Raw genomic sequence first — 14,897 nt, 5'->3', positions numbered from 1 at the left:
GAATGTGCAAAGTAGAAATAAAAATAGTGGGGTGCAAATGAGCAAAATAAATAAATAAATAAATAAATACAGTAGAAGAGGTAGTTGTTTGGCCTAAATTATAGATGGGCTATGTACAGGTGCAGTAATCTGTGAGCTGCTCTGACAGCTGGTGCTTAAAACTAGTGAGGGAGATAAGTGTTTCCAGTTTTAGAGATTTTTGTAGTTCATTCCAGTCATTGGCAGCAGAGAACTGGAAGGAGAGGCAGCCAAAGGAAGAATTGGTTTTTGGGGTGACCAGAGAGATATACCTGCTGGAGTGCGTGCTACAGGTGGGTGCTGATATGGTGAACAACGAGCTGAGATAAGGGGGGACTTTACCTAGCAGGGTTTTGTAGATGACCAGTGGGTTTGGCGACGAGTATGAAGTGTGGGCCAGCCAACGAGAGTGTACAGGTCGCAGTGGTGGGTAGTATATGGGTCTTTGGTGACAAAATGGATGGCACTGGGAGACTGCATCCAATTTATTGAGTAGGGTATTGGAGGCTATTTTGTAAATTACGTCGCCGATGTCGAGGATCGGTAGGATGGTCAGTTTTACGAGGGTATGTTTGGCAGCATGAGTGAAGGATACTTTGTTGTGAATCAGGAAGCCAATTCTAGATTTAACTTTGGATTGGAGATGTTTAATGTGAGTCTGGAAGGAGAGTTTACAGTCTAACCAGACACCTAGGTATTTGTAGTTGTCCACATATTCGAAGTCAGAACCGTCCAGAGTAGTGATGTTGGATGGGCGGGCAGCGATCGGTTGAAGAGCATGCATTTAGTTTTACTTGTATTTAAGAGCTGTTGGAGGCCACGGAAGGAGAGTTGTATGGCATTGAATCTCCTCTGGAGGTCAGTTAACACAGTGTCCAAAGAAGAGCCAGAAGTATACAGAATGGTGTCGTCTGCGTAGAGGTGGATCAGACACTCACCAGCAGCAAGAGCGACATCATTGATGTATACAGAGAAGAGAGTCGGCCCAAGAATTGAACCCTGCGGCACCCCCATAGACTGCCAGACGCCCATACTGTACTGTTTTGAGTCATCCCATTTAGCTAGCCTGCCTAAATATGCTGCAGAGCTGTCTGACAAAATCATTTTACTAAATCTCAAAGTAGATAAGGCATACTTGTTTTTGGAATGATCTTGGTGAGAGCAAAACCTCTCGCTTCGCCTTATCCTCTGATCCGTCTCTGTCTGAGCCGGAAAAATCCACAAAGGATTATGGACATTGTAGTTAATTACCAAGTTTCTGCGCTGAACTAGGTTGAATATTTGCTTAATGAAAACTACAACTCCCATCAGCCCAGCATACCACATAGTTCTTGACTTGATTTCTCTTGTGAATTATTTGATTTCTCTAGATAAAAAGGGCACAGGGCACTGGCTCACAAAAAACACCTGAACGAAATGGAATTCAAGCAATTGATCTGACGTCTGTCAATTAGTTGTTTAATAACTGATTAAAAAAACTAAATGTCAGTTAAACGCTCAGCACTGGAAAGTTATTTTTGTAAAATATTTTATATAGCCTACTATTTGAAACTGTTTCCAAATACATACCACTAAGACCAAACAGATGTTTTTGTTGTACTGTATGTGTGTTTATAGTTTTGTTTAATGTTGTGTTGGTGTATGTAAGTTGTTTGGTCTGAAACGTTGTTCCCCCTGCAGCTATTGGACCAGGTCTCTCTTGGTAAAGAGATGTTCTCAATGAGAAAAACCTGTATAAATAAAAGGTATAAAAAAAATTAAAAAATTGACCTGGGTTCAAATGCATTGGTATTTTAAATATTTGTATTTTCAAATGCATGCTAATACTTTCAAAGTGTATTTCTAAATACAGTATATTCCAATACCTCTATTTCAAATAAAAAATATTTAATAAACACTTCCTATGAAATGCATGTGAAAGCTATTGAAAGAGTATTTGAACCCAGGTCTGGAGCACGCCACATTCCCAGTTCTCCAAAAGGACTGACGGGGGTCAAGGACTCGGACTGACCTTTGACCTGGGAGCAGTCAGAGATCTGGTCTTCTTGGTGTGATTAACATCAGGCCAGTCTTCAGCATCCCTCCCCTGGGCATCACCACCAGATCCATTGGTCTCAGCAGCACTGGTGAACACACAAACACATCCTGATTTGTTGTGCTCTAGCACTTAAACCACTTGAGCTATTTAACACTAAATCAACTTTAAAAAACGTGCAGACTGACCGTATTCAGGTTGCTTGAGAAAATGTTTAAAAAGTATTTATACTTTCTGTACTTCAACCATATTTGCATAAAACTAAATGCAAGTCAATAGACTTGAATGGTAAAAAAATAATGTAAATAAATTAATTCTCTTTCACCATTTAAGGCATGCTATCAACACCATCCAACGTTGGGGTGTTTACAATGCTTGTCAAAGACTGATATTATAACAAATTAAAATATGCAATATTTACATCAGTCAATGGCGACCATGAGAGGTAGATATTCACAGTCTCACTGCTTTCTAACCATTCCAGCTAGAAACTAGTCTAAACCCAAATGCAGGATGATGGAAACACTTCATATATTCTTTCATTCCTCAATCCTTTAATCAGTTAAAAATGGGCAGACATTTTCACATTAGAGCAAACGCAACAGCACTGTAACCGTATAAGCTAGAAACACAAAACAAAATGTTTAAAATTGTGCAGACCGTTCCAACTAAGAATACTTGAGACAATGTTGTGGATAGCATCTATACTTTTTGTACTACAACCATATTTTTAAATGAGCCACCATTGCCATGCATTTCAATGACAATAAAAGGGCCATAGACTTGCATGGGGGATCATTTGGCCGTGCTACTCCTCTTGAAGCGTTTAGGTGATCAACTCTAAACCGATGCCGAAATGTGCACACTGACTCAACATATATTGCTTGCATACAGCCTTTTGGTACTATTTATACTTTTGGAACTATAACCATTTTAAATGCGCATAAATTAACATAGGTTTGAATGAGAACCAAAGGAGTACAGTGGAAGCAATGTAAAAAATAAAATAAAAAAGAACAAATGTAAAAATGTTCTGACTTAAAAACCTATCCTGACTTCAAATTTCTAAAACTTTTCATTTTCATACAACTTCATGGATTCAATGCCAATCATATGAACACTTCCATTTCAAATGCTACTGCTTTTAAACCATTTCAGCTACACACATTAAAACTAACAGTTTCAAAATATTATTAATTACAACTATTCAAATTCGCATAAATGAGTCCACTAACAGTAATTATCAGTCTTGATTTGTTCAAACTAGAAACACCAAGCCAACTTTCACATGTTCAGGCGATCCTATCAACCAACCAACCCATCCATATACCTACTTTTCAAACTATAACCAGTCACGACCACTACTTATTTCAAAACCATACATACTTTAAATCAAGCTAGCAAGCACACCACAATTCTTTCAGGAAATGTACTTCTCTACATATTATAGGTTTTGTATGCGTTGCCGAAAGTACCAAGGGTAGCATGGTTCTAGGTCTGTTTGTGCTGTCTTGCCAGAAACATATCTAGGACCAGGCTATACCAAAGGCACTTCTCTGTATGAAAGAAGAGTGAGTAAATAAACCTGACATGTTTTTAAATCAGCAGCATAGTTCTGGCTCATAAACTGGAAGTACAGTTGGAGAGCATCGCTCATATTCACTAGATCACTTGAGGACATGGTTACATACTTTTGAGTAAATAGCGTCTACACATTCCAACTGAAGTATACCTCAATGCACAAATTAAACATTTTAATGCTGTACATAAATCACTTCATACAACAAGTAGAGAATGCAGAATATTTCCAATGCACAGCAGGCTTAACAGCACTGCATGTTCTCCTTGGAAAAGCTGAATGTAAAGATAACTTTTGCACAGGCAGAGGGCAGAGGATCTCATCAACAAGGGTGTCCCTGCAGTTCGGCACTGTCTTTGAAACCGTGCATGGTGAATGATTGGGATCATAAGGTTGAAGTGATAACCTTGTTATCCAACCAAAATCTAAACCCTGACAATCGCTATAAAGTGGAGTTTCTGAAACCTTTCCGTACAGTTTGAATACACCGATACAAAATCAAAAACACCGAAGTCGGACAAAATGTCCCTTTAGTATGCAAAAAGAAAAATCATCTCTCTGAATCGGGTTTATTTTTTTTTCTTTTCTACTGACATAATTATTACAGTGAATGACAAATGGCCTCTTCCTCAATAACGCTGCCAGTGGGTCCAGTGTGTGGCTGTAAACAGAGTGGCTTCCTCCATAAGCAGCTGTCATCACAGCAGAGCTCTCCAAAGAAGGAGCGCCACAAAAGCCTCTTTCAACACAGGTAGAATGTCTTTACTTTGCTGAATGAAAAATGGTCGAGGTAAGCGGCAAGCAAATGAAGCTACAGAAAAACGTCTCTCTTTGTTACAATAGACGGACATCGACAATGTCAAGACGAAGCATCGCATGTGAAGGGAGTGAGGTTGAATGATCGTGAGGTGGATGATCCAATGGAATGGTCAAATTCCATATTTTTACCTCAAGGGGAACAGCATTACTCCCTAAAAATACAGTATACGTTTGCTGTTTAGGAGAGACTGTCAGGCGCTATATTAAAAAAAAAGAGAGTCAGACCGGTCCAGTGGCTTCTACACACACAAACAAACCCCAGCAACTCACTTCCAGGTTTCTACTCTGTCATCTAAAGTGCTCGGCCTGTCAATAATTCTGTCCATCCATCATCACATAGAGAAGACAAACATGGTGTCCCTCTAGCCCAGAGGGAGGAGTGCTGATGCATTGTGAACGGGTCACGTCCTCTTCCGTGATCCTTCACTAGCGACGTGTACACACGGCCAGAATCACAACATCTTGCTTGTGTCAGGCTTCAAAGACTTATAATATAAAAAGGCTCAGACTTACGCAGCTTCTTATCTAAGACATGATTTGGATGCAGTTCAACCGGGCATTCCTAAAGAGCAGGTGACAGGTGCCTCCTTCAGATTCACAAGCAGAAATATATAGAGGGAGGGAGGGAGAAAGTGAGGAGCGCCTCAGTGCATCTAGACAGGGTGCTTTAACAGAGCAGGATTTGCATAGAGATGTTGGCTCTCATTCACAGCTAGCCAAGCCACCTGGTTTTTCCTATTCAAATGATTTAATATACTGTAAGGCTCACTTTAGGGACTATTCGTCACAAGTTCAATTTGAGATTGTCAAAGTGCTGCGCGAATGGTGAGTTATGCCAAGTGGAAATGTTAATACAAGCACACGCATATAGTGCATTCGGAAAGTATTCAGACCCCTTTGATTTTTCCAAATTGTGTTATGTTACAGCCTTATTCTAAAATTGATGAAATACGTTTTTTTCCCCCTCATCAATCTACACACAATACCTCAAAATGACAAAAGAAAAACAGTTTAGACATGTTTGCAGATTGATTAAAAATTAAAAACAGAAATACTCGACTTACATAAATATTCAGACCCTTTGCTATGAGACTGAAAGTTGAGCGCAGGTGCATCCCGTTTCCATTGATCATCCTCGAGATGTTTCTACAACTTGATTGGACATTAATTTATTGGACATGACTTGGAAAGGATCACACCTGTCCACAGTTGACAGTGCATGTTTGAGAGAGAAAAAAAAAACAAGCCATGAGCTCGAAGGAATTGTTCATAGAGCTCCGAGACAGGATTATGTCGAGGCACAGATCTGGGGAAGGGTAACAAAAAAATGACTGCAGCATTAAAGGTCCCAAAGAACACTGTGGCCTCCATAATTGTTAAAGAAAGTTTGGTACCTCCAAGACACTTTCATGAAAAAAAAAAAGAGACTTCACTTCGTCACAATTTTATCCATTTTAGAATAAGGTTGTATTGTAAATGAAAATGTGGGAAAAGTCAAAGGGTCTGAATACTTTCCGAATGCACCGTATATTGCCGAATGAAGGTTGACAACTGAAACTAGTACTAGGGGGGAGATTGGTATTGACCCACATGTGCAAGCATGCATGTATATTATGGAGTGCTGTTAGAGTCTAGGGAATTTTAACCAGAGCCTGAGGGGTGAAGCATACCTGTGTAGCTCCTAGTTATTATGTACAGTATGTGAGAGACCTGGGCCACACCTTGATAAAGTTGCTGTAGACCTTATTGCACAACGTTTGAGTTGTTTTTCAATAAATAGTGTTGTAAAACATGCACATTTTATAGAGTAAACTACTACTGACAATAGGCTAAACATAAACAATAGAAGGTAATGCAACATGCAGAGATGGGAGAAGGTAAGACGCTGTTATTGGGCAAAACAAATAAAATAGTGACGCGTTGTTTTCACCATTGATTTAACTATGAAGCTAAATCATTGCTAAATGAAGAGAGGAGCGTAGAGGAAGTTGCATGTGGAGAAAACTGTACGCTTAAGTAGGATGACCGTTCTCATTTTGGGTTTCAGTTGATGCTTTCATGTATCATGAAACCAACAGAGCAAAAAGTATATATTGTGTAATGTATGGAGGGGACACCTGTGCTGAGTAATAACGCTCAACAATCCAGGCCCAAACTCACATCTAAGAGAGAGGAATCATATCGCACTGAATTTGTAATCTGGCAGATATTAGAATAATAATTGAAGATAAGATTAAATTGTTTTTGTATGTCTCGATATGACAGCACATTCGTAATATGCAGCCAATTTTTTTCCTAAAAAACGGTAAATGTTTCAAACAAACTCCACATATTTGTCAGATACATCATTCACTTCACTTTCAACTGAATGCTACTATAACTTTTACTAAGATGATGCCAACAGTGACATCAAGCATAGATGCCCCTGGGAACAATAACATGTAGATGAAATGCAGAGGAAAGACATCTGGAATGACAGGTTCCTCTTCGTGTCCCTTCGCTTAGCTAAGACACAAATAAGTCCTTAGACAGTCCTCCTCGGACACAGATACTGTAGCTCAAATTCTGACTAGAAGAAGGATGGCTGTGAATAAACTACGCTAATGCACAAGGACTGAACGGAGTGGGACGCGTCTTGAGTTGTGTCAAGGCCGATTTGATCTTTAAAAATTGGCAAAAAGGGTTACGCTGGGGCCAGGTTGCCTCGTCACACAACGCTCTGAGCACCACGCGATAAGTTCAGTTAACACTCCACACTCCCATGAAGTACTCCATATGTGGAAGTATTTTAACCTGTTTGGTTTTTGGCAATGCTGACTGGGTATCGTAAAGGTCTTTCATGTAGTTCTATGAGTCGGATTCTAATGCCAAACCACACTGACATACGGGATAAATGTCAGTTTTATTTATGTATTTTTTACAGCGATTATCTACCATTGAAGAGATTCAGACAGTGAGTTTACATTTTCATGGAGACGTGTACTTAAACCTTTTCCTTCACCACTCCCTATTGAAGAAATAAAGGTGATTTAACTAGAATGCCCTATATATAGGGTGTCCAATCAAAAACACATATTTTGACCAATGGGTAAAATAATGTTCATTGTGACGATAATCCTCTAAGAAAACCAATGGTCAGAAAAAGGGTGAATAAATCAACAAAGGCCAGAGAAAAAAACGTGGTCAAAAAAATAAATTTAAAATAAATTTAAAAAAAATATATATAAAAAAAAGAAATCGGGAAAATTGCATCACGTCAGCAAATAATCCCTTGTTTCAAATAAAACGCTGGGTCTAAATGAATTGTTTACTAGGTTTAATGCTTGATTTGTTAAGTTAAATTATTCGGTCATGACTCGAAAGTATTATGGGAACAATTATGTATTTTTTTTCCAGTAAGAAAATGCTAGCCATTGGCTGCTAACAGCGGAGAACTGCTAGCTAACCAGCAACCACAAAAACATCCAACAACTTCGGGATTACAGACCCCTAATAATCGTCCGATCGCCATCTAGTGGCAAAAGTAAGAACCGCCGAAAAAGCACAGGTCTCCAAAGTGGCACAGTGATCTAAGGTACTGCATCTCAGTGCAAGATGCTTCACTACACTCCCTGGTTCGAAACCAGGCTGAATGCCAGCGTCATTGTAAATCAGGATTTGTTCCTAACTCACTTGCCTCATATATACTTATACACACATACATATATATTTGTTAAAGTAGAATAATTATTTTTGTTAAAAATGTATTATGGCATACTAAGACAAAATAATCATGACAGTGTGTAAATGATAACACTGTGAAGGAAATTAAGAAATGTATTAAAATGCTGGAAGTGAATGCTGGAATTAAATTATTAACTATGCAAATGAGCAAAAGCTGTGTGCATTAAGGAATTAAGACACCTGGCTCAATTAGATGCCTTGGGCAGATACAACCATGAATGAGTGCATGTTGTGTTCAGAGATTTAAATGGTAATCATTTGTCTTGGTAAATTGTATTTTAGAACTTCAGGAAGTTACATATTATCCCCAAAGCACATTTTCACCCACGCTGGGCAGGGTGGATGGACACCCTACCCTATACTAAATAGTCACAAACACGCCAACTACCCTTGATAGCCTGGAATAAGCGAACACCAAAACAAACATTGAATAAAACTCTAACTCGTGTTTTACTGGTTTGAACCTCCTGCCTTTGAATTAAATATATGAAAAGGAGAAGTTTGCTCTTGCTGTTGATCCAGGCATTGAGGTGTATAGTTGGCACGCTTCAATTAAGGCGAACTGGTGTATTGGAGCCTATAAAATCAGATGTCAACAGCTGCTTTCCAAAAGGACAAACCACATGATTGTTATGTAATGTGCTATGCTACTCATTCACCGGTTTGCTCATGTTCAACGAGTAAATTAGGGTCAAAGTATCTGCTGCTCATTCATACGTGCATACTCTAGTATACCTTGAATGTCAAGGAATTTGATCACCATTTTGTATACCTAAATAAAGCCACTGAGAATGTTGTAGAATCGACAGAAACAGATGTGCGTAAATATTGAATGTTCGGGCTACCCTCAGACGAGCATACAATGTGCATAGTTTGAAGAAGTGGCTCTTGCATCCTGTCTAGCGTGTAACACCCTGCAGTGTGTGTATGGTTTCAATCAGATTCTCGATGCATGCTTAATACAGGTTGCTACTTCCATCCAGTGTGGTGTAGATAATCTTGTAGTTTTTGCAACGGTATCTTCTGAATCAGAGAGCCTATTTGTTGCCTAATTGTTAGACTAGCTTAACCGTCCCCACTGTTAAGAGATGCATGCACAAATAGAACAAAAGTGTGGGAATTCATTTCAAGTCTAGCACAACATAAATAAAGTACGCTCTTCAAAGTCCGTGGACTACAGTAGAACATTCTAATGGTATCACAACCATCAGTTCAAATAGAAAACTAAGACATTGTTGCAACAACAAGCCTGGAACTTTTCCAGTATTAGGCATATAGTTGCCTACCTGATGTCCACTTGCTTCTCTTCATCTTTGCCGTGTTTCGTATTTTTCTTGAATTTGAAGAGTTTGAACTTTTTTCCTCCACTGTCATCTTTCTCCTTCTCCACGGTCAATTTGGCTTCGCTTTTAGAAAACAAGTTTTTGAATGCCTTATTGGAACTACCCTTTTTCGCCATCTTTACGTCTATTCCAAACATAAATGGCAAGTCATCAAATTCAAAGTTTCACTTGTCACGAATCTTGACATGAAAAACACTGCAAGGTCCTCAGAACCTGCAGACAGCAACCGAACAGCTGATCCTCCGCCTTCACTTTCTCTCCTGCATGCGCAGTCGCACACAGGTGAGTGACACGCCCGAGAGTAGCTTTGGGACACATCATCAGGAGTCTGTGCATTCATTGGACTCTCTGATTTGTGCATCGTTATGGTGGGTATTCACAGAAAATAACCCTACCACAATATAGCCGGCTTCACCAAAAAACAATAACGTTTCCAGTCAACGAAGATATATGTACTGTAATTGTCAAACAATCACTTCAATGTGCTCTTTTACTAGGCTACCCGCGCACGATCTTCCACTGGCAACATATTCCCAGCCTCCAAACAGTGGTGAATGTGAAGAGACATCCTGTTACACAAAACACAAAAATCCTAATGACATTGGCCAGAATGTAGGCCTGTACATCCGCGCGCGTCTCGGGTGTCGGCCACCCATCTCTGCCTTGGCAACGTTTCAGTGTTTTCATCGAACCACATCAGATTTTGGAGTTCAGGCTATGCCACCCGTTTTCAAATCCATTCGCTCATTTTCATTATCATTGCCGCTGTCATACGGTAGGGATAAAAAGTGGTGTAATAGCCTACAGTTTTTACCTTTGTATTTAATTATTGTGAGGTTCATGTTTTACCTGTATGGTTTACTCCCACTATTTATTTTGCTGGGAAGCTGTACAGGACCTTGCCTCCTTAATTTCAACCCTGCTCACTATGAAATAAACGTTTGTAACTCAGTAAAATTGTTGCGTTTTTACACATTTATATGACTAGGCCTACATAGAATCCCCGTTAATTCAATACTATGTGTAAGTATATGATTAGGCCCATAACTCAAACCAATACACAGACTCCCGATTTTGTGTCCCAAAACTCACACTTGCGATGAGTTAGCCGAGCATCTTAATTAAGGAAATCCACATGCATGCAGATGCACATGTCGCTAAAATAGACACAAGCAAAGCCAAACGACTGATAGCCAGATTTTCGGGACAAATATAACATGCTTTTTGGCTAGATAGCCTAGTCTCATATCCGTGCGTTGGAGACAACTGACAGCTAAAAATATATTTTTTAAACTCCGACTGGGAAAAATCTGGGGACCCCGCTGCATTCAAGACAACTGGGAACTCGGATATCTCCGACCTCTGACTTCAGCATGCTCAAGAAAACTGGGAACTCGGAAATAAACTTGCTCCGACTGGGAAAATCGGTTTGAAATGTTATCCGAGTCGGAAACTCAAGCATCTTTCTAGCTTCCGAGTGGTGCAGCGGTCTCAGGCAATACATCTCAGTGCTAGAGGTGTGACTACAGACCCAGGTTCGATCCCAGGCTGTGATTGGGAGTCCCATAGGGTGGCGCACAACTGGCCTCGCGTCATCCGGGTTAGGGGAGGGTTTGGCGACTTTCCAACCTGAGGGTCACTGATGGTAGTGGGATGCAGGGGTCGATTGGCGGTCCGCCTGTTGTCGATACTTGGAGGTGGTCTTGAGAAGAGTGGCCCGGACTCTCTTCCAGGAACTGAAAAAATCTGGGAAGATGGTACACTGACCTCTTCCTCTTGCTCTGGGAAGAGCAGGGCTGTACATATGTGAGAGTGTGTCAGGTTTCACATTCTTGGACCCCGGGCGGTAGGACATAGTGAAATTAAACGAGTGAATAACAGGGCCCATCTCGCCTGCCTGGAGTTGAGGTGCTGGGTGCTGCGGAGATATTCCAGGTTCTTATTTATTTTTATTTTTATTTCACCTTTATTTAACCAGGTAGGAAAGTTCTCATTTACAATTGCGACCTGGCCAAGAGCAAGAGCAAAGCAGTTCGACACAGAGTTACACATGGAGTAAAACAAACATACAGTCAATAATACAGTATAAACAAGTCTATATACGATGTGAGCAAAATGAGGTGAGATAAGGGAGGTAAAGGCAAAAAAAGGCCATGGTGGCAAAGTAAATACAATATAGCAAGTAAAACACTGGAATGGTAGATTTGCAGTGGAAGAATGTGCAAAGTAGAAATAAAAATAATGGGGGTGCAAAGGAGCAAAATAAATACATAAATAAAACAACGGTAGAAATGAGCAAACCCCAGGAAACGTTGCAGCTAAACTCTGGATGTGAGTTGAGGCCAATCCACCACTGCTCACAACTTGTCAGGGTCCATCTGAATATTCCCTGCAGTGATGATGTATCCTAGGAAGGAGATGGTGGAGCGATGGAACTCAAATTTTTCCGCTTTCACGAAAAGCTGGTTCTCCATGAGATGCTGGAAGACCTGTCGGACATGGAGGACGTTCTCTTGAGCTGGCAAGGAATAAATGAGCATGTAGTCGAGGTAGACAAACACAAATTGGTTCAACATGTCACAGAGCACGTCATTGACCAGGGCCTGGAACACTGCAGGAGCTTTGGTCAGTCCAAACGGCATCACCAAGTACTCGTAGTACCCGCTATCCACCACTCGCCTCCTTCCCGTATCTGAACCAGATGGTATGTATTCTGAAGGTCCAAGAAGATGATGGCCCCCTGGAGATGCTCGAAAGCCAAGCTGATGAGTGGTAGCGGGTAACGGTTTTGAATCGTAATGTCATTCAGGCCCTGGTAGTTGATACACGGACACAGGGTCTTGTCTTTCTTCTCCACAAAGAAGAACCCTTTACCGGTGGGGGTGGCAGTTGGACGTATAATCCCTGCAACAAGGGAATCCCCAATGTACCCCTCCATCGCTTTGGTCTCCGGACCCGATAGGGAATAATGTCACCCCCCGAGGCGGTGTGGTGCCGGTGAGAAGGTTGATTGCACAGTTGTAGGGCCAATGCAGAGGAAGAGATGTGGTGCGGGCAGAGTTGAAAACCTCCTGTAAGTCCTAGTACTCCGCGGGAACAGCGGAGAGATCCGAGGCTTTACCCAAGCCCGCCAGGAAACGTCCCGGGACAGGTTGCGCCGACTTCAGACTTTGTGCATGGCAAAATGGACTCCAACCCATGATGGAACCCGTAACCCATTTGGTTAGGGGGTTGTGCCTCTAGAGCCATGAAAACCCCAAAACCATGGGTACATAGGAGACTCGAGGAGCAGAAACTGCATAGCCTTACTGTGGTTGCCTGACACTCTCAGGTTGATAGGAACCGTATTGTGGGTGACTGTGCCAATAGTTCGCCCATCCAGTGCTCTGACGTCCATTGGGATGGAAAGGGGTTGAGTGGAAATACCCAGCTCCGACACCAGGGTAGTGTCCATAAAGCTCTCGTCGGCCCCAGAATCAATGAGCACCAGGATGGATTTGGACTGGTCTCCCCACAACAGGGTAGCATAGAGGGGGTTACGAGTAGTGAGAGTTTGGAAACTCCCCATACAACTCAATACTGTACTCATATCTACTGATGAGCTTGGTATTTTAATGGGCAGGTAGATAGGAAATGTCCCGGAGCTCCACAATACAGACTGCTATTCAGTTTGCGTAAGTGATCAGCAGGAGACAATATAGCCCTGCCAAGTTGCATGGGCCCTGGAGGAGGCGAGTCGACAGTCCTCAGTGATTTCCTAGGATGACACCGGATTCTCTCGGAAATGAAGACTTTGGGGATTTCCAGGATTCCTCTGGGGCGAGGTGGAATTTGAGTACGAGTGAGGGCGACAGGGATCAGACCCCCTCTCCTTCCTACGTTCCCGTAGCCGCCCATCGATCTGGATGGTGAAGGCTGTGAGTGAGTCGAGGTCCATGGGCAGCTCCCAGGCTGCGAGCTCCGATAATCCGTGAAGGAACGTGTCATCCATTTTATTTTCCAATGATTGCACGTTGGCCAATAGAACAGATGGCAGTGGGAGTTTACTCACTCACCTACGAATTCTCAGAAGGCAGTCTGACTTCCACCCCCTTTTTCTCTGTCTTTTCTTCATGCAAATGACGAGGATTTGGGCCCATTCCCGAGAAAGCGGTATATCCTTCGCATCGGACTCATTAAAGAAAATGTACTGTTCCAGTTCGAAGTGGATTACCACTGTTCAGAAGGTATTTTCGGTCATAAGAAATGGTAGCAGCAACATTATGTACAAAATAAGTTACAAAATAAAGTAGCAAACAACGTGAAAAAACAAACAAAACAGGACAGTTGGTTAGGAGCACGTAAAACGTCAGCCATCCCCTCCGGCGCCATTCTACAAAGATGGAATTGCCTTAGTGTGCCATGCTCATAGGCTGAAGTTAATTGGTGAATGACATTCCGCATGCTTGCTAATAGGAAAGAGGAGAGGCGTGACGTTAAGCTGATGAGGTAACATTATGGCACTACCATATAAATAAATACCTGCTCTGCTGATGAGTGAGATAGGAATAATGAGTTTACTAGATTAATGAAAAGTGACAATCCAGTCAGATCAGCCTTACTGATTGAACTTTTGTAACTACACGAAGTTAGCTTTAAAACTGCCAAAATGCTCTCTCAGTTTCATGGCAAAATGTGAAGAATAGCAGGAAATTATTTTTTAAACTGCAAAATGTTCTCTCAGCCTAATGGCAAAATGTAAACAATTGCATGGATGAGCTATAAAACAGCACATACAGTGCCTGGCGAAAGTATTCGGCCTCCTTGAACTTTGCAACCTTTTGCCACATTTCAGGCTTCAAACATAAAGATATAAAACTGTATTTTTTTGTGAAGAATCAACAACAAGTGGGACACAATCATGAAGTGGAACGACATTTATTGGATATTTCAAACTTTTTTAACAAATCAAAAACGGAAAAATTGGGCGTGCAAAATTATTCAGCCCCCTTAAGTTAATACTTTGTAGCACCACCTTTTGCTGCGATTACAGCTGTAAGTCGCTTGGGGTATGTCTCTATCAGTTTTGCACATCGAGAGACTGCATTTGTTTCCCATTCCTCCTTGCAAAACTGCTCGAGCTCAGTGAGGTTGGATGGAGAGCATTTGTGAACAGCAGTTTTCAGTTCTTTCCACAGATTCTCGATTGAATTCAGGTCTGGACTTTGACTTGGCCATTCTAACACTGGATATGTTTATTTTTGAACCATTCCATTGTAGATTTTGCTTTATGTTTTGGATCATTGTCTTGTTGGAAGACAAATCTCCGTCCCAGTCTCAGGTCTTTTGCAGACTCCATCAGGTTTTCTTCCAGAATGGTCCTGTATTTGGCTCCATCCAT

At 41.3% G+C, this 14,897-nt stretch overlaps 1 long non-coding RNA gene across 1 annotated transcript; it reads right to left on the bottom strand.

Annotated features, from left to right (window-relative positions):
* Positions 1-9,762, bottom strand: LOC135552321 (uncharacterized). Its single transcript, XR_010457419.1, has 3 exons — positions 9,461-9,762; positions 2,030-2,141; positions 1-1,748 (listed from the first exon to the last, which is right to left on the bottom strand). It is a non-coding gene; the product is annotated as an uncharacterized LOC135552321 (long non-coding RNA).
* Positions 9,763-14,897: the final 5,135 nt, after the last annotated feature.

The sequence above is a fragment of the Oncorhynchus masou genome, chromosome 13 (assembly GCF_036934945.1).
Source record: "Oncorhynchus masou masou isolate Uvic2021 chromosome 13, UVic_Omas_1.1, whole genome shotgun sequence".
In the NCBI taxonomy this organism is placed as follows: Eukaryota; Metazoa; Chordata; class Actinopteri; order Salmoniformes; family Salmonidae; genus Oncorhynchus; species Oncorhynchus masou.
The sequence above is the reverse complement of the archived record's forward strand: the minus strand, read 5'-3'. Positions and strand labels throughout refer to the sequence as shown.